General features: G+C 30.5%; 1 protein-coding gene across 3 annotated transcripts in view; it reads right to left on the bottom strand.

Annotated features, from left to right (window-relative positions):
• LOC130338370 (zinc finger protein 345-like) overlaps positions 1-23,127 on the bottom strand; it is a 42,950-nt gene extending 19,823 nt beyond the window's left edge. For 2 of the 3 annotated variants that reach the window (XM_056553994.1, XM_056553992.1), the window contains exon 1: positions 23,018-23,077. The gene's annotated coding sequence lies outside the window, so the exon portion shown is untranslated. Of the gene's footprint in view, positions 1-23,017 lie in introns of all 3 variants that reach the window. The other variant, XM_056553993.1, reaches the window with a different exon arrangement.
• Between the last annotated feature and the right edge of the window lie 1,153 nt (positions 23,128-24,280).

The raw sequence follows: 24,280 nt of genomic DNA, 5'->3' as shown, positions 1-24,280 counted from the left end.
AAGTGAGGATGTGTAAGTGATATATGATGTGATCCCTGTATGATATATATATATAATAAGTGAGGATATGTAATGTGATATATGATGTGATCCCTGTATGATATATATAATAAGTGAGGATGTGTATGTGATATATGATGTGATCCCTGTATGATATATATATAAGTGATGATGTGTATGTGATATATGATGTGATCCCTGTATGATATATATATATAATAAGTGAGGATATGTATGTGATATATGATGTGATCCCTGTATGATATATATAATAAGTGAGGATGTGTATGTGATATATGATGTGATCCCTGTATGATATATATATAAGTGATGATGTGTATGTGATATATGATGTGATCCCTGTATGATATATATATAATAAGTGAGGATGTGTATGTGATATATGATGTGATCCCTGTATGATATATATATAATAAGTGAGGATGTGATATATGATGTGATCCCTGTATGATATATATATAATAAGTGAGGATGTGTATATGATATATGATGTGATCCCTGTATGATATATATATATAAGTGAGGATGTGTATGTGATATATGATGTGACCCCTGTATGATATATATATAATAAGTGAGGATGTGTATGTGATATATGATGTGATCCCTGTATGATATATATATATATAAGTGAGGATGTGTATGTGATATATGATGTGACCCCTGTATGATATATATATAATAAGTGAGGATGTGTATGTGATATATGATGTGATCCCTGTATGATATATATATAATAAGTGAGGATGTGTATGTGATATATGATGTGATCCCTGTATGATATATATAATAAGTGAGGATGTGTATGTGATATATGATGTGATCCCTGTATGATATATATAATAAGTGAGGATGTGTATGTGATATATGATGTGATCCCTGTATGATATATATATATAATAAGTGAGGATGTGTATGTGATATATGATGTGATCCCTGTATGATATATATATATAATAAGTGAGGATGTGTATGTTATATATGATGTGATCCCTGTATGATATATATAATAAGTGAGGATGTGTATGTGATATATGATGTGATCCCTGTATGATATATATAATAAGTGAGGATGTGTATGTGATATATGATGTGATCCCTGTATGATATATATAAGTGAGGATGTGTATGTGATATATGATGTGACCCTGTATGATATATATAAGTGAGGATGTGTATGTGATATATGATGTGATCCCTGTATGATATATATAATAAGTGAGGATGTGTATGTGATATATGATGTGATCCCTGTATGATATATATATAATAAGTGAGGATGTGTATGTGATATATGATGTGATCCCTGTATGATATATATAATAAGTGAGGATGTGTATGTGATATATGATGTGATCCCTGTATGATATATAATAAGTGAGGATGTGTATGTGATATATGATGTGATCCTGTATGATATATATATAAGTGAGGATATGTATGTGATATATGATGTGATCCCTGTATGATATATATAATAAGTGAGGATGTGTATGTGATATATGATGTGATCCCTGTATGATATATATATAAGTGAGGTTGTGTATGTGATATATGATGTGATCCCTGTATGATATATATATAATAAGTGAGGATGTGTATGTGATATATGATGTGATCCCTGTATGATATATATATAATAAGTGAGGATGTGTATGTGACATATGATGTGATCCCTGTATGATATATATATAATAAGTGAGGATGTGTATGTGATATATGATGTGATCCCTGTATGATATATATATATATAAGTGAGGATGTGTATGTGATATATGATGTGACCCCTGTATGATATATATATAATAAGTGAGGATGTGTATGTGATATATGATGTGATCCCTGTATGATATATATAATAAGTGAGGATGTGTATGTGATATATGATGTGATCCCTGTATGATATATATAATAAGTGAGGATGTGTATGTGATATATGATGTGATCCCTGTATGATATATATAATAAGTGAGGATGTGTATGTGATATATGATGTGATCCCTGTATGATATATATAATAAGTGAGGATGTGTATGTGATATATGATGTGATCCCTGTATGATATATATATAATAAGTGAGGATGTGTATGTGATATATGATGTGATCCCTCTATGATATATATATATAAGTGAGGATGTGTATGTGATATATGATGTGATCCCTGTATGATATATATATATAATAAGTGAGGATGTGTATGTGATATATGATGTGATCCCTGTATGATATATATATATAATAAGTGAGGATGTGTATGTGATATATGATGTGATCCCTGTATGATATATATATAATAAGTGAGGATGTGTATGTGATATATGATGTGATCCCTGTATGATATATATATAATAAGTGAGGATGTGTATGTGATATATGATGTGATCCCTGTATGATATATATAAGTGAGGATGTGTATGTGATATATGATGTGATCCCTGTATGATATATATATATAAGTGAGGATGTGTATGTGATATATGATGTGATCCCTGTATGATATATATGAGGATGTGTATGTGATATATGATGTGATCCCTGTATGATATATATATAATAAGTGAGGATGTGTATGTGATATATGATGTGACCCCTGTATGATATATATATATAATAAGTGAGGATGTGTATGTGATATATGATGTGATCCCTGTATGATATATATAATAAGTGAGGATGTGTATGTGATATATGATGTGATCCCTGTATGATATATATATAATAAGTGAGGATGTGTATGTGATATATGATGTGATCCCTGTATGATATATATAATAAGTGAGGATGTGTATGTGATATATGATGTGATCCCTGTATGATATATATATAAGTGAGGATGTGTATGTGACATATGATGTGATCCCTGTATGATATATATATATAATAAGTGAGGATATGTATGTGATATATGATGTGATCCCTGTATGATATATATAATAAGTGAGGATGTGTATGTGATATATGATGTGATCCCTGTATGATATATATATAAGTGAGGTTGTGTATGTGATATATGATGTGATCCCTGTATGATATATATATAATAAGTGAGGATGTGATATATGATTTGATCCCTGTATGATATATATATAATAAGTGAGGATGTGTATGTGACATATGATGTGATCCCTGTATGATATATATATATATAAGTGAGGATGTGTATGTGATATATGATGTGACCCCTGTATGATATATATATAATAAGTGAGGATGTGTATGTGATATATGATGTGATCCCTGTATGATATATAAATAATAAGTGAGGATGTGTATGTGATATATGATGTGGTTCCTGTATGATATATATAAGTGAGGATGTGTATGTGATATATGATGTGACCCCTGTATGATATATATAAGTGAGGATGTGTATGTGATATATGATGTGATCCCTGTATGATATATATATAATAAGTGAGGATGTGTATGTGATATATGATGTGATCCCTGTATGATATATATAAGTGAGGATGTGTATGTGATATATGATGTGATCCCTGTATGATATATAAATAATAAGTGAGGATGTGTATGTGATATATGATGTGGTTCCTGTATGATATATATAAGTGAGGATGTGTATGTGATATATGATGTGACCCCTGTATGATATATATAAGTGAGGATGTGTATGTGATATATGATGTGATCCCTGTATGATATATATATAATAAGTGAGGATGTGTATGTGATATATGATGTGATCCCTGTATGATATATATAATAAGTGAGGATGTGTATGTGATATATGATGTGATCCCTGTATGATATATATAATAAGTGAGGATGTGTATGTGATATATGATGTGATCCCTGTATGATATATATAATAAGTGAGGATGTGTATGTGATATATGATGTGATCCCTGTATGATATATATATATGTGAGGATGTGTATGTGATATATGATGTGATCCCTCTATGATATATATATAAGTGAGGATGTGTATGTGATATATGATGTGATCCCTGTATGATATATATATATAATAAGTGAGGATGTGTATGTGATATATGATGTGATCCCTGTATGATATATATATAATAAGTGAGGATGTGTATGTGATATATGATGTGATCCCTGTATGATATATATATAATAAGTGAGGATGTGTATGTGATATATGATGTGATCCCTGTATGATATATATAATAAGTGAGGATGTGTATGTGATATATGATGTGATCCCTGTATGATATATATATATATGTGAGGATGTGTATGTGATATATGATGTGATCCCTGTATGATATATATATATAAGTGAGGATGTGTATGTGATATATGATGTGATCCCTGTATGATATATATATAATAAGTGAGGATGTGTATGTGATATATGTTGTGATCCCTGTATGATATATATATATAAGTGAGGATGTGTATGTGATATATGATGTGATCCTGTATGATATATATATATAAGTGAGGATGTGTATGTGATATATGATGTGATCCCTGTATGATATATATATATAAGTGAGGATGTGTATGTGATATATGATGTGACCCCTGTATGATATATATAATAAGTGAGGATGTGTATGTGATATATGATGTGATCCCTGTATGATATATATATATAAGTGAGGATGTGTATGTGATATATGATGTGATCCCTGTATGATATATATATATAAGTGAGGATGTGTATGTGATATATGATGTGATCCCTGTATGATATATATAAGTGAGGATGTGTATGTGATATATGATGTGATCCCTGTATGATATATATATAATAAGTGAGGATGTGTATGTGATATATGATGTGACCCCTGTATGATATATATATATAATAAGTGAGGATGTGTATGTGATATATGATGTGATCCCTGTATGATATATATATATAATAAGTGAGGATGTGTATGTGATATATGATGTTATCTCTGTATGATATATATATAATAAGTGAGGATATGTATGTGAAATATGATGTGACCCCTGTATGATATATATAATAAGTGAGGATGTGTATGTGATATATGATGTGATCCCTGTATATTATATATAATAAGTGAGGATGTGTATGTGATATATGATGTGATCCCTGTATGATATATATATATAATAAGTGAGGATGTGTATGTGATATATGATGTGACCCCTGTATGATATATATAATAAGTGAGGATGTGTATGTGATATATGATATGATCCCTGTATGATATATATAATAAGTGAGGATGTGTATGTGATATATGATGTGATCCCTGTATGATATATATATAAGTGAGGATGTGTATGTGATATATGATGTGACCCCTGTATGATATATATATAAGTGAGGATGTGTATGTGATATATGATGTGATCCCTGTATGATATATATATAATAAGTGAGGATGTGTATGTGATATATGATGTGACCCTGTATGATATATATATAATAAGTGAGGATGTGTATGTTGAATATATGATGTGATCCCTGTATGATATATATATAATAAGTGAGGATGTGATATATGATTTGATCCCTGTATGATATATATATAATAAGTGAGGATGTGTATATGATATATGATGTGATCCCTGTATGATATATATATATATAAGTGAGGATGTGTATGTGATATATGATGTGACCCCTGTATGATATATATATAATAAGTGAGGATGTGTATGTGATATATGATGTGATCCCTGTATGATATATATATATATATAAGTGAGGATGTGTATGTGATATATGATGTGACCCCTGTATGATATATATATAATAAGTGAGGATGTGTATGTGATATATGATGTGATCCCTGTATGATATATATAATAAGTGAGGATGTGTATGTGATATATGATGTGATCCCTGTATGATATATATAATAAGTGAGGATGTGTATGTGATATATGATGTGATCCCTGTATGATATATATAATAAGTGAGGATGTGTATGTGATATATGATGTGATCCCTGTATGATATATATATATAATAAGTGAGGATATGTATGTGATATATGATGTGATCCCTGTATGATATATATAATAAGTGAGGATGTGTATGTGATATATGATGTGATCCCTGTATGATATATATATAAGTGAGGTTGTGTATGTGATATATGATGTGATCCCTGTATGATATATATATAATAAGTGAGGATGTGATATATGATTTGATCCCTGTATGATATATATATAATAAGTGAGGATGTGTATGTGACATATGATGTGATCCCTGTATGATATATATATAATAAGTGAGGATGTGTATGTGATATATGATGTGATCCCTGTATGATATATATATATATAAGTGAGGATGTGTATGTGATATATGATGTGACCCCTGTATGATATATATATAATAAGTGAGGATGTGTATGTGATATATGATGTGATCCCTGTATGATATATATAATAAGTGAGGATGTGTATGTGATATATGATGTGATCCCTGTATGATATATATAATAAGTGAGGATGTGTATGTGATATATGATGTGATCCCTGTATGATATATATAATAAGTGAGGATGTGTATGTGATATATGATGTGATCCCTGTATGATATATATATATAATAAGTGAGGATGTGTATGTGATATATGATGTGATCCCTCTATGATATATATATATAAGTGAGGATGTGTATGTGATATATGATGTGATCCCTGTATGATATATATATATATAATAAGTGAGGATGTGTATGTGATATATGATGTGATCCCTGTATGATATATATATATAATAAGTGAGGATGTGTATGTGATATATGATGTGATCCCTGTATGATATATATATAATAAGTGAGGATGTGTATGTGATATATGATGTGATCCCTGTATGATATATATATAATAAGTGAGGATGTGTATGTGATATATGATGTGATCCCTGTATGATATATATAAGTGAGGATGTGTATGTGATATATGATGTGATCCCTGTATGATATATATATATAAGTGAGGATGTGTATGTGATATATGATGTGATCCCTGTATGATATATATGAGGATGTGTATGTGATATATGATGTGATCCCTGTATGATATATATATAATAAGTGAGGATGTGTATGTGATATATGATGTGACCCCTGTATGATATATATATATAATAAGTGAGGATGTGTATGTGATATATGATGTGATCCCTGTATGATATATATAATAAGTGAGGATGTGTATGTGATATATGATGTGATCCCTGTATGATATATATATATAATAAGTGAGGATATGTATGTGATATATGATGTGATCCCTGTATGATATATATAATAAGTGAGGATGTGTATGTGATATATGATGTGATCCCTGTATGATATATATATAAGTGAGGTTGTGTATGTGATATATGATGTGATCCCTGTATGATATATATATAATAAGTGAGGATGTGATATATGATTTGATCCCTGTATGATATATATATAATAAGTGAGGATGTGTATGTGACATATGATGTGATCCCTGTATGATATATATATAATAAGTGAGGATGTGTATGTGATATATGATGTGATCCCTGTATGATATATATATATAAGTGAGGATGTGTATGTGATATATGATGTGACCCCTGTATGATATATATATAATAAGTGAGGATGTGTATGTGATATATGATGTGATCCCTGTATGATATATATAATAAGTGAGGATGTGTATGTGATATATGATGTGATCCCTGTATGATATATATAATAAGTGAGGATGTGTATGTGATATATGATGTGATCCCTGTATGATATATATAATAAGTGAGGATGTGTATGTGATATATGATGTGATCCCTGTATGATATATATATATGTGAGGATGTGTATGTGATATATGATGTGATCCCTCTATGATATATATATATATAAGTGAGGATGTGTATGTGATATATGATGTGATCCCTGTATGATATATATATATAATAAGTGAGGATGTGTATGTGATATATGATGTGATCCCTGTATGATATATATATATAATAAGTGAGGATGTGTATGTGATATATGATGTGATCCCTGTATGATATATATATAATAAGTGAGGATGTGTATGTGATATATGATGTGATCCCTGTATGATATATATATAATAAGTGAGGATGTGATATATGATGTGATCCCTGTATGATATATATAATAAGTGAGGATGTGTATGTGATATATATGTGATCCCTGTATGATATATATATATATGTGAGGATGTGTATGTGATATATGATGTGATCCCTGTATGATATATATATATATAAGTGAGGATGTGTATGTGATATATGATGTGATCCCTGTATGATATATATATAATAAGTGAGGATGTGTATGTGATATATGTTGTGATCCCTGTATGATATATATATAATAAGTGAGGATGTGTATGTGATATATGATGTGATCCCTGTATGATATATATAAGTGAGGATGTGTATGTGATATATGATGTGATCCCTGTATGATATATATATATATATAATAAGTGAGGATGTGTATGTGATATATGATGTGATCCCTGTATGATATATATATATAATAAGTGAGGATGTGTATGTGATATATGATGTGATCCCTGTATGATATATATATAAGTGAGGATGTGTATGTGATATATGATGTGATCCCTGTATGATATATATAAGTGAGGATGTGTATGTGATATATGATGTGATCCCTGTATGATATATATATAATAAGTGAGGATGTGTATGTGATATATGATGTGACCCCTGTATGATATATATATATAATAAGTGAGGATGTGTATGTGATATATGATGTGACCCCTGTATGATATATATAATAAGTGAGGATGTGTATGTGATATATGATGTGATCCCTGTATATTATATATAATAAGTGAGGATGTGTATGTGATATATGATGTGATCCCTGTATGATATATATATATAATAAGTGAGGATGTGTATGTGATATATGATGTGACCCCTGTATGATATATATAATAAGTGAGGATGTGTATGTGATATATGATATGATCCCTGTATGATATATATAATAAGTGAGGATGTGTATGTGATATATGATGTGATCCCTGTATGATATATATATAAGTGAGGATGTGTATGTGATATATAATGTGACCCCTGTATGATATATATATAAGTGAGGATGTGTATGTTATATATGATGTGATCCCTGTATGATATATATATAAGTGAGGATGTGTATGTGATATATGATGTGATCCCTGTATGATATATATATAATAAGTGAGGATGTGTATGTGATATATGATGTGATCCCTGTATGATATATATATATATATAAGTGAGGATGTGTATGTGATATATGATGTGACCCCTGTATGATATATATATAATAAGTGAGGATGTGTATGTGATATATGATGTGATCCCTGTATGATATATATAATAAGTGAGGATGTGTATGTGATATATGATGTGATCCCTGTATGATATATATAATAAGTGAGGATGTGTAAGTGATATATGATGTGATCCCTGTATGATATATATATATATAATAAGTGAGGATATGTATGTGATATATGATGTGATCCCTGTATGATATATATAATAAGTGAGGATGTGTATGTGATATATGATGTGATCCCTGTATGATATATATATAAGTGATGATGTGTATGTGATATATGATGTGATCCCTGTATGATATATATATATAATAAGTGAGGATGTGTATGTGATATATGATGTGATCCCTGTATGATATATATATAATAAGTGAGGATGTGATATATGATTTGATCCCTGTATGATATATATATAATAAGTGAGGATGTGTATATGATATATGATGTGATCCCTGTATGATATATATATATATAAGTGAGGATGTGTATGTGATATATGATGTGACCCCTGTATGATATATATATAATAAGTGAGGATGTGTATGTGATATATGATGTGATCCCTGTATGATATATATAATAAGTGAGGATGTGTATGTGATATATGATGTGATCCCTGTATGATATATATAATAAGTGAGGATGTGTATGTGATATATGATGTGATCCCTGTATGATATATATATAAGTGAGGTTGTGTATGTGATATATGATGTGATCCCTGTATGATATATATATAATAAGTGAGGATGTGATATATGATTTGATCCCTGTATGATATATATATAATAAGTGAGGATGTGTATGTGACATATGATGTGATCCCTGTATGATATATATATAATAAGTGAGGATGTGTATGTGATATATGATGTGATCCCTGTATGATATATATAAGTGAGGATGTGTATGTGATATATGATGTGACCCCTGTATGATATATATATAATAAGTGAGGATGTGTATGTGATATATGATGTGATCCCTGTATGATATATATAATAAGTGAGGATGTGTATGTGATATATGATGTGATCCCTGTATGATATATATAATAAGTGAGGATGTGTATGTGATATATGATGTGATCCCTGTATGATATATATAATAAGTGAGGATGTGTATGTGATATATGATGTGATCCCTGTATGATATATATATATGTGAGGATGTGTATGTGATATATGATGTGATCCCTCTATGATATATATATATAGGGATCACATCATATATCACATACACATCCTCACATATATATATATCATACAGGGATCACATCATATATCACATACACATCCTCACTTATTATATATATCATACAGGGATCACATCATATATCACATACACATCCTCACTTATTATATATATCATACAGGGATCACATCATATATCACATACACATCCTCACTTATTATATATATCATACAGGGATCACATCATATATCACATACACATCCTCACTTATTATATATATATCATACAGGGGTCACATCATATATCACATACACATCCTCACTTATATATATCATACAGGGATCACATCATATATCACATACACATCCTCACTTATTATATATATATCATACAGGGATCACATCATATGTCACATACACATCCTCACTTATTATATATATATCATACAGGGATCAAATCATATATCACATCCTCACTTATTATATATATGATCATACAGGGATCACATCATATATCACATACACAACCTCACTTATATATATATCATACAGGGATCACATCATATATCACATACACATCCTCACTTATTATATATATCATACAGGGATCACATCATATATCACATACACATCCTCACTTATTATATATATCATACAGGGATCACATCATATATCACATACACATCCTCACTTATTATATATATATCATACAGGGGTCACATCATATATCACATACACATCCTCACTTATATATATATATATCATACAGGGATCACATCATATATCATATACACATCCTCACTTATTATATATATATCATACAGGGATCAAATCATATATCACATCCTCACTTATTATATATATATCATACAGGGATCACATCATATATCACATACACATCCTCACTTATTATATATATATATCATACAGGGATCACATCATATATCACATACACATCATCACTTATATATATATCATACAGGGATCACATCATATATCACATACACATCCTCACTTATTATATATATCATACAGGGATCACATCATATATCACATACATATCCTCACTTATTATATATATATATATCATACAGGGATCACATCATATATCACTTACACATCCTCACTTATTATATATATCATACAGGGATCACATCATATATCACATACACATCCTCACTTATTATATATATCATACAGGGATCACATCATATATCACATACACATCCTCACTTATTATATATATATCATACAGGGGTCACATCATATATCACATACACATCCTCACTTATATATATATATATATCATACAGGGATCACATCATATATCACATACACATCCTCACTTATTATATATATATCATACAGGGATCACATCATATATCACATACACATCCTCACTTATATATATATCATACAGGGATCACATCATATATAACATACACATCCTCACTTATATATATATCATACAGGGGTCACATTATATATCACATACACATCCTCACTTATATATATATCATACAGGGATCACATCATATATCACATACACATCCTCACTTATTATATATATCATACAGGGATCATATCATATATCACATACACATCCTCACTTATTATATATATCATACAGGGGTCACATCATATATCACATACACATCCTCACTTATTATATATATATATCATACAGGGATCACATCATATATCACATACACATCCTCACTTATTATATATAATATACAGGGATCACATCATATATCACATACACATCCTCACTTATTATATATATCATACAGGGGTCACATCATATATCACATACACATCCTCACTTATTATATATATATATCATACAGGGGTCACATCATATATCACATACACATCCTCACTTATTATATATATATCATACAGGGATCACATCATATATCACATACACATCCTCACTTATATATATCATACAGGGATCACATCATATATCACATACACATCCTCACTTATATATATATCATACAGGGATCACATCATATATCACATACACATCCTCACTTATTATATATATATATCATACAGGGATCACATCATATATCACATACACATCCTCACTTATTATATATATATATATATCATACAGGGATCACATCATATATCACATACACATCCTCACTTATATATATCATACAGGGATCACATCATATATCACATACACATCCTCACTTATTATATATATATCATACAGGGATCACAACATATATCACATACACATCCTCACTTATTATATATATATCATACAGGGATCACATCATATATCACATACACATCCTCACTTATATATATATATATCATACAGGGATCACATCATATATCACATACACATCCTCACATATATATATATATCATACAGGGATCACATTATATATCACATACACATCCTCACTTATTATATATATCATACAGGGATCACATCATATATCACATCCTCACTTATTATATATATATCATACAGGGATCACATCATATATCACATACACATCCTCACTTATTATATATATATCATACAGGGATCACATCATATATCACATACACATCCTCACTTATTATATATATATATCATACAGGGATCACATCATATATCACATACACATCCTCACTTATTATATATATATATCATACAGGGATCACATCATATATCACATACACATCCTCACTTATATATATATATATCATAGAGGGATCACATCATATATCACATACACATCCTCACATATATATATATCATACAGGGATCACATCATATATCACATACACATCCTCACTTATTATATATATCATACAGGGATCACATCATATATCACATACACATCCTCACTTATTATATATATCATACAGGGATCACATCATATATCACATACACATCCTCACTTATTATATATATCATACAGGGATCACATCATATATCACATACACATCCTCACTTATTATATATATATCATACAGGGGTCACATCATATATCACATACACATCCTCACTTATATATATATATATCATACAGGGATCACATCATATATCACATACACATCCTCACTTATTATATATATATCATACAGGGATCACATCATATGTCACATACACATCCTCACTTATTATATATATATCATACAGGGATCAAATCATATATCACATCCTCACTTATTATATATATATCATACAGGGATCACATCATATATCACATACACAACCTCACTTATATATATATCATACAGGGATCACATCATATATCACATACACATCCTCACTTATTATATATATCATACAGGGATCACATCATATATCACATACATATCCTCACTTATTATATATATATATCATACAGGGATCACATCATATATCACATACACATCCTCACTTATTATATATATCATACAGGGATCACATCATATATCACATACACATCCTCACTTATTATATATATATATCATACAGGGGTCACATCATATATCACATACACATCCTCACTTATTATATATATATCATACAGGGATCACATCATATATCACATACACATCCTCATATATATCATACAGGGATCACATCATATATCACATACACATCCTCACTTATATATATATATCATACAGGGATCACATCATATATCACATACACATCCTCACTTATATATATCATACAGGGATCACATCATATATCACATACACATCCTCACTTATTATATATATATCATACAGGGATCACATCATATATCACATACACATCCTCACTTATTATATATATATCATACAGGGATCACATCATATATCACATACACATCCTCACTTATTATATATATATATCATACAGGGATCACATCATATATCACATACACATCCTCACTTATTATATATATATATATCATACAGGGATCACATCATATATCACATACACATCCTCACTTATATATATATATCATAGAGGGATCACATCATATATCACATACACATCCTCACTTATTATATATATATATCATACAGGGATCACATCATATATCACATACACATCCTCACTTATTATATATATCATACAGGGATCACATCATATATCACATACACATCCTCACTTATTATATATATCATACAGGGATCACATCATATATCACATACACATCCTCACTTATTATATATATCATACAGGGATCACATCATATATCACATACACATCCTCACTTATTATATATATATCATACAGGGGTCACATCATATATCACATACACATCCTCACTTATATATATATATATCATACAGGGATCACATCATATATCACATACACATCCTCACTTATTATATATATATCATACAGGGATCACATCATATGTCACATACACATCCTCACTTATTATATATATATCATACAGGGATCAAATCATATATCACATCCTCACTTATTATATATATATCATACAGGGATCACATCATATATCACATACACAACCTCACTTATATATATATCATACAGGGATCACATCATATATCACATACACATCCTCACTTATTATATATATCATACAGGGATCACATCATATATCACATACATATCCTCACTTATTATATATATATATCATACAGGGATCACATCATATATCACATACACATCCTCACTTATTATATATATCATACAGGGATCACATCATATATCACATACACATCCTCACTTATTATATATATCATACAGGGATCACATCATATATCACATACACATCCTCACTTATTATATATATCATACAGGGATCACATCATATATCACATACACATCCTCACTTATTATATATATATCATACAGGGGTCACATCATATATCACATACACATCCTCACTTATATATATATATATATCATACAGGATCACATCATATATCACATACACATCCTCACTTATTATATATATATCATACAGGGGTCACATCATATATCACATACACATCCTCACTTATATATATATATATCATACAGGGATCACATCATATATCATATACACATCCTCACTTATTATATATATATCATACAGGGATCAAATCATATATCACATCCTCACTTATTATATATATATCATACAGGATCACATCATATATTCACATACACATCCTCACTTATTATATATATATCATACAGGGTCACATCATATATCACATACACATCCTCACTTATTATATATATATCATACAGGGATCACATCATATATCACATACACATCCTCACTTATATATATATCATACAGGGGTCACATCATATATCACATACACATCCTCACTTATATATATATCATACAGGGATCACATCATATATCACATACACATCCTCACTTATTATATATATCATACAGGGATCATATCATATATCACATACACATCCTCACTTATTATATATATCATACAGGGGTCACATCATATATCACATACACATCCTCACTTATTATATATATATATCATACAGGATCACATCATATATCACATACACATCCTCACTTATTATATATAATATACAGGGATCACATCATATATCACATACACATCCTCACTTATTATATATATCATACAGGGGTCACATCATATTTCACATACATATCCTCACTTATTATATATATATCATACAGAGATAACATCATATATCACATACACATCCTCACTTATTATATATATATATCATACAGGGATCACATCATATATCACATACACATCCTCACTTATTATATATATATATCATACAGGGGTCACATCATATATCACATACACATCCTCACTTATTATATATATATCATACAGGGATCACATCATATATCACATACACATCCTCACTTATATATATCATACAGGGATCACATCATATATCACATACACATCCTCACTTATATATATATATCATACAGGGATCACATCATATATCACATACACATCCTCACTTATATATATATATCATACAGGGATCACATCATATATCACATACACATCCTCACTTATTATATATATCATACAGGGGTCACATCATATATCACATACACATCCTCACTTATATATATATATCATACAGGGATCACATCATATATCACATACACATCCTCACTTATATATATATATCATACAGGGATCACATCATATATCACATACACATCCTCACTTATATATATATCATACAGGGATCACAACATATATCACATACACATCCTCACTTATTATATATATATCATACAGGGATCACATCATATATCACATACACATCCTCACTTATATATATATATCATACAGGGATCACATCATATATCACATACACATCCTCACATATATATATATATCATACAGGGATCACATCATATATCACATACACATCCTCACTTATTATATATATCATACAGGGATCACATCATATATCACATACACATCCTCAACTTATTATATATATATCATACAGGGATCACATCATATATCACATACACATCCTCACTTATTATATATATATCATACAGGGATCACATCATATATCACATACACATCCTCACTTATTATATATATATATCATACAGGGATCACATCATATATCACATACACATCCTCACTTATATATATATATCATAGAGGGATCACATCATATATCACATACACATCCTCACATATATATATATCATACAGGGATCACATCATATATCACATACACATCCTCACTTATTATATATATCATACAGGGATCACATCATATATCACATACACATCCTCACTTATTATATATATCATACAGGATCACATCATATATCACATACACATCCTCACTTATTATATATATCATACAGGGATCACATCATATATCACATACACATCCTCACTTATTATATATATATCATACAGGGATCACATCATATATCACATACACATCCTCACTTATATATATCATACAGGGGTCACATCATATATCACATACACATCCTCACTTATATATATCATACAGGAACCACATCATATATCACATACACATCCTCACTTATTATTTATATATCATACAGGGATCACATCATATATCACATACACATCCTCACTTATATATATCATACAGGGATCACATCATATATCACATACACATCCTCACTTATTATATATATATCATACAGGGATCACATCATATATCACATACACATCCTCACTTATATATATCATACAGGGGTCACATCATATATCACATACACATCCTCACTTATATATATCATACAGGAACCACATCATATATCACATACACATCCTCACTTATTATTTATATATCATACAGGGATCACATCATATATCACATACACATCCTCACTTATTATATATATATCATACAGGGGTCACATCATATATCACATACACATCCTCACTTATATATATATATATCATACAGGATCACATCATATGTCACATACACATCCTCACTTATTATATATATATCATACAGGGATCAAATCATATATCACATCCTCACTTATTATATATATATCATACAGGGATCACATCATATATCACATACACAACCTCACTTATATATATATCATACAGGGATCACATCATATATCACATACACATCCTCACTTATTATATATATCATACAGGGATCACATCATATATCACATACATATCCTCACTTATTATATATATATATCATACAGGGATCACATCATATGTCACATACACATCCTCACTTATATATATATCATACAGGGATCACATCATATATCACATACACATCCTCACTTATTATATATATCATACAGGGATCACATCATATATCACATACACATCCTCACTTATTATATATATCATACAGGGATCACATCATATATCACATACACATCCTCACTTATTATATATATCATACAGGGATCACATCATATATCACATACACATCCTCACTTATATATATATATATCATACAGGGGTCACATCATATATCACATACACATCCTCACTTATTATATATATATCATACAGGGATCACATCATATATCACATACACATCCTCATATATATCATACAGGGATCACATCATATATCACATACACATCCTCACTTATATATATATCATACAGGGATCACATCATATATCACATACACATCCTCACTTATATATATCATACAGGGATCACATCATATATCACATACACATCCTCACTTATTATATATATATCATACAGGGATCACATCATATATCACATACACATCCTCACTTATTATATATATATCATACAGGGATCACATCATATATCACATACACATCCTCACTTATTATATATATATATCATACAGGGATCACATCATATATCACATACACATCCTCACTTATTATATATATATATCATACAGGGATCACATCATATATCACATACACATCCTCACTTATATATATATATCATAGAGGGATCACATCATATATCACATACACATCCTCACTTATTATATATATATCATACAGGGATCACATCATATATCACATACACATCCTCACTTATTATATATATCATACAGGGATCACATCATATATCACATACACATCCTCACTTATTATATATATCATACAGGGATCACATCATATATCACATACACATCCTCACTTATTATATATATCATACAGGGATCACATCATATATCACATACACATCCTCACTTATTATATATATCATACAGGGATCACATCATATATCACATACACATCCTCACTTATTATATATATATCATACAGGGGTCACATCATATATCACATACACATCCTCACTTATATATATATATATCATACAGGGATCACATCATATATCACATACACATCCTCACTTATTATATATATATCATACAGGGATCACATCATATGTCACATACACATCCTCACTTATTATATATATATCATACAGGGATCACATCATATATCACATACACATCCTCACTTATTATATATATATCATACAGGGATCACATCATATATCACATACACAACCTCACTTATATATATATCATACAGGGATCACATCATATATCACATACACATCCTCACTTATTATATATATCATACAGGGATCACATCATATATCACATACATATCCTCACTTATTATATATATATATCATACAGGGATCACATCATATATCACATACACATCCTCACTTATTATATATATCATACAGGGATCACATCATATATCACATACACATCCTCACTTATTATATATATATCATACAGGGATCACATCATATATCACATACACATCCTCACTTATTATATATATCATACAGGGATCACATCATATATCACATACACATCCTCACCTATATATATCATACAGGGGTCACATCATATATCACATACACATCCTCACTTATATATATCATACAGGGATCACATCATATATCACATACACATCCTCACTTATTATATATATCATACAGGGATCACATCATATATCACATACACATCCTCACTTATATATATCATACAGGGATCACATCATATATAACATACACATCCTCACTTATTATATATATATATATCATACAGGGATCACATCATATATCACATACACATCCTCACTTATTATATATATATATATCATACAGGGATCACATCATATATCACATACACATCCTCACTTATTATATATATCATACAGGGATCACATCATATATCACATACACATCCTCACTTATTATATATATCATACAGGGATCACATCATATATCACATACACATCCTCACTTATTATATATATCATACAGGGATCACATCATATATCACATACACATCCTCACTTATTATATATATATCATACAGGGGTCACATCATATATCACATACACATCCTCACTTATATATATATATATATCATACAGGGATCACATCATATATCACATACACATCCTCACTTATTATATATATATCATACAGGGGTCACATCATATATCACATACACATCCTCACTTATATATATATATATCATACAGGGATCACATCATATATCATATACACATCCTCACTTATTATATATATATCATACAGGGATCAAATCATATATCACATCCTCACTTATTATATATATATCATACAGGGATCACATCATATATCACATACACATCCTCACTTATTATATATATATATCATACAGGGATCACATCATATATCACATACACATCATCACTTATATATATATCATACAGGGATCACATCATATATCACATACACATCCTCACTTATTATATATATCATACAGGGATCACATCATATATCACATACATATCCTCACTTATTATATATATATATATCATACAGGGATCACATCATATATCACATACACATCATCACTTATATATATATCATACAGGGATCACATCATATATCACATACACATCCTCACTTATTATATATATCATACAGGGATCACATCATATATCACATACATATCCTCACTTATTATATATATATATCATACAGGGATCACATCATATATCACTTACACATCCTCACTTATTATATATATATCATACAGGGATCACATCATATATCACATACACATCCTCACTTATTATATATATATCATACAGGGATCACATCATATATCACATACATATCCTCACTTATTATATATATATATCATACAGGGATCACATCATATATCACATACACATCCTCACTTATATATATCATACAGGGATCACATCATATATCACATACACATTCTCACTTATTATATATATATATCATACAGGGATCACATCATATATCACATACACATCCTCACTTATTATATATATATATCATACAGGGGTCACATCATATATCACATACACATCCTCACTTATTATATATATATCATACAGGGATCACATCATATATCACATACACATCCTCACTTATATATATATATCATACAGGGATCACATCATATATCACATACACATCCTCACTTATTATATATATCATACAGGGATCACATCATATATCACATACACATCCTCACTTATATATATATATCATACAGGGATCACATCATATATCACATACACATCCTCACTTATATATATCATACAGGGATCACATCATATATCACATACACATCCTCACTTATATATATATATCATACAGGGATCACATCATATATCACATACACATCCTCACTTATTATATATATCATACAGGGATCACATCATATATCACATACACATCCTCACTTATTATATATATCATACAGGGATCACATCATATATCACATACACATCCTCACTTATTATATATATATCATACAGGGATCACATCATATATCACATACACATCCTCACTTATTATATATATCTCATACAGGGATCACATCATATATCACATACACATCCTCACTTATTATATATATCATACAGGGATCACATTATATATCACATACACATCCTCACTTATTATATATATATCATACAGGGATCACATCATATATCACATACACATCCTCACTTATTATATATATATCATACAGGGATCACATCATATATCACATACACATCCTCACTTATTATATATATCATACAGGGATCACATCATATATCACATACACATCCTCACTTATTATATATATATCATACAGGGATCACATCATATATCACATACACATCCTCACTTATTATATATATCTCATACAGGGATCACATCATATATCACATACACATCCTCACTTATATATATCATACAGGGATCACATCATATATCACATACACATCCTCACTTATTATATATATATCATACAGGGATCACATCATATATCACATACACATCCTCACTTATTATATATATCATACAGGGGTCACATCATATATCACATACACATCCTCACTTATTATATATATCATACAGGGATCACATCATATATCACATACACATCCTCACTTATTATATATATCATACAGGGATCACATCATATATCACATACACATCCTCACTTATATATATATCATACAGGGATCACATCATATATCACATACACATCCTCACTTATTATATATATATCATACAGGGATCACATAATATATCACATACACATCCTCACTTATTATATATATCATACAGGGATCACATCATATATCACATACACATCCTCACTTATATATATATCATACAGGGATCACATCATATATCACATACACATCCTCACTTATTATATATATATCATACAGGGATCACATCATATATCACATACACATCCTCACTTATATATATATATCATACAGGGATCACATCATATATCACATACACATCCTCACTTATTATATATATATCATACAGGGATCACATCATATATCACATACACATCCTCACTTATATATATATATCATACAGGGATCACATCATATATCACATACACATCCTCACTTATTATATATATCATACAGGGATCACATCATATATCACATACACATCCTCACTTATATATATATATCATACAGGGATCACATATATAATAATATTTACCTCACTCACCACTTATCCTATATATTTAGATCTATTTGATGCGATCACGTGATCCTCTTCACAGGTCCTGAACCCAGATTCTACAGCGCCCTGCTGAGCTCCGCCCACATCTATCACATGACCACCCTCACAGGTCCTACAGCCAAAAAGTATCCCTCTCCGCCCCCACATGTACTGGTCACATGATTGTGACATCATCACAGGTCCTACACCGCCCCCATCTAATCGATACAGATCAGGTCCTGGTCGCAGGTAATAATTATATAGGATTACATGAGGAGGAGGTTTGTTACAGTGTGTCACCCCCAGTAGTGAGGAGATTACATGAGGAGGAGGTTTGTTACAGTGTGTCACCCCAGTAGTAAGGAGATTACATGAGGAGGAGGTTTGTTACAGTGTGTCACCCCAGTAGTAAGGAGATTACATGAGGAGGAGGTTTGTTACAGTGTGTCACCCCAGTAGTAAGGAGATTACATGAGGAGGAGGTTTGTTACAGTGTGTCACCCCAGTAGTAAGGAGATTACATGAGGAGGAGGTTTGTTACAGTGTGTCACCCCAGTAGTAAGGAGATTACATGAGGAGGAGGTTTGTTACAGTGTGTCACCCCAGTAGTAAGGAGATTACACGAGGAGGGGGTTTGTTACAGTGTGTCACCCCAGTAGTAAGGAGATTACATGAGGAGGGGGTTTGTTACAGTGTGTCACCCCAGTAGTAAGGAGATTACATGAGGAGGAGGTTTGTTACAGTGTGTCACCCCAGTAGTAAGGAGATTACATGAGGAGGGGGTTTGTTACAGTGTGTCACCCCAGTAGTAAGGAGATTACATGAGGAGGAGGTTTGTTACAGTGTGTCACCCCAGTAGTAAGGAGATTACATGAGGAGGAGGTTTGTTACAGTGTGTCACCCCAGTAGTGAGGAGATTACATGAGGAGGAGGTTTGTTACAATGTGTCACCCCAATAGTGAGGAGATTACATGAGGAGGAGGTTTGTTACAGTGTGTCACCCCAGTAGTGAGGAGATTACATGAGGAGGAGGTTTGTTACAGTGTGTCACCCCAGTAGTAAGGAGATTACATGAGGAGGAGGTTTGTTACAGTGTGTCACCCCAGTAGTAAGGAGATTACATGAGGAGGGGGTTTGTTACAGTGTGTGACCCCAGTAGTGAGGAGATTACATGAGGAGGAGGTTTGTTACAGTGTGTCACCCCAGTAGTAAGGAGATTACACGAGGAGGGGGTTTGTTACAGTGTGTCACCCCAGTAGTAAGATTACA

The sequence above is a fragment of the Hyla sarda genome, unplaced genomic scaffold, assembly GCF_029499605.1.
Source record: "Hyla sarda isolate aHylSar1 unplaced genomic scaffold, aHylSar1.hap1 scaffold_519, whole genome shotgun sequence".
NCBI lineage: Eukaryota > Metazoa > Chordata > Amphibia > Anura > Hylidae > Hyla > Hyla sarda.
This window is presented reverse-complemented; position numbering and strand designations above follow the sequence as displayed.